We start from the raw sequence: 876 nt of genomic DNA on the forward strand, positions 1-876 counted from the left end.
CGGGCTTAAAAGGCACGCGCTCTGCCGACTGAGCTACCGAGGCGAATGCAGCATTTGTCCTAGTAAAAATGGACCTATAAACTCTTTCAAGGCAATTTCCAGTAAACCATAGACTAAAAACCACTTGATGATGTATCATACATCATGTATGCGCACCTCGGGCAGAGCTCGAACCCGCGGCCACGGGCTTAAAAGGCACGCGCTCTGCCGACTGAGCTACCGAGGCGAATGCAGCACTTAAACTAGTAAAAGATAGACCGTTACACTCTTCCAAGACAATTCCCAGTGAACCATAGACTGAAAACCGCTTGATGATATATGCGCACCTCGGGCGGGGCTCGAACCCGCGGCCACGGGCTTAAAAGGCACGCGCTCTGCCGACTGAGCTACCGAGGCGAATGCAGCACTTGACCTAGTAAAAATGGACCCCTAAACTCTTCCAAGGCAATTTCCAGTAAACCATAGACTAAAAACCACTTATTGATGTATGCGCACATCGGACGGGCCTCGAACCCGCGGCCACGGGCTTAAAAGGCACGCGCTCTGCCGACTGAGCTACCGAGGCGAATACAGCACTTGACCTAGTAAAAATGGACCCCTAAACTCTTTCAAGGCAATTTCCAGTAAACCATAGACTAAAAACCACTTATTGATGTATGCGCACCTCGGGCGGGGTTCGAACCCGCGGCCGCGGGCTTAAAAGGCACGCGCTCTGCCGACTGAGCTACCGAGGCGAATGCAGCATTTGACCTAGTAAAAATGGTCCTATAAACTCTTTCAAGGCAATTTCCAGTAAACCATAGACTAAAAACCACTTAATGATGTATGCGCACCTCGGGCGGAGCTCGAACCCGCGGCCACGGGCTTACAAGGCAC

At 51.5% G+C, this 876-nt stretch overlaps 4 non-coding genes across 4 annotated transcripts; all 4 read right to left on the reverse strand.

Annotated features, from left to right (window-relative positions):
• Positions 1-153: 153 nt before the first annotated feature.
• Positions 154-226, reverse strand: Pmar_PMAR007152. Its single transcript has one exon. It is a non-coding gene; the product is annotated as a tRNA-Lys (tRNA).
• Positions 227-323: 97 nt separating this feature from the next.
• On the reverse strand, positions 324-396 carry Pmar_PMAR007153. The gene has a single exon. It is a non-coding gene; the product is annotated as a tRNA-Lys (tRNA).
• A 96-nt stretch (positions 397-492) lies between these two features.
• Pmar_PMAR007154 lies at positions 493-565 on the reverse strand. Its single transcript has one exon. It is a non-coding gene; the product is annotated as a tRNA-Lys (tRNA).
• Positions 566-661: 96 nt separating this feature from the next.
• Positions 662-734, reverse strand: Pmar_PMAR007155. Its single transcript has one exon. It is a non-coding gene; the product is annotated as a tRNA-Lys (tRNA).
• Between the last annotated feature and the right edge of the window lie 142 nt (positions 735-876).

The sequence above is a fragment of the Perkinsus marinus genome, assembly GCF_000006405.1.
Source record: "Perkinsus marinus ATCC 50983 genomic scaffold scf_1104296972606, whole genome shotgun sequence".
Taxonomy (NCBI): domain Eukaryota; phylum Perkinsozoa; order Perkinsida; family Perkinsidae; genus Perkinsus; species Perkinsus marinus.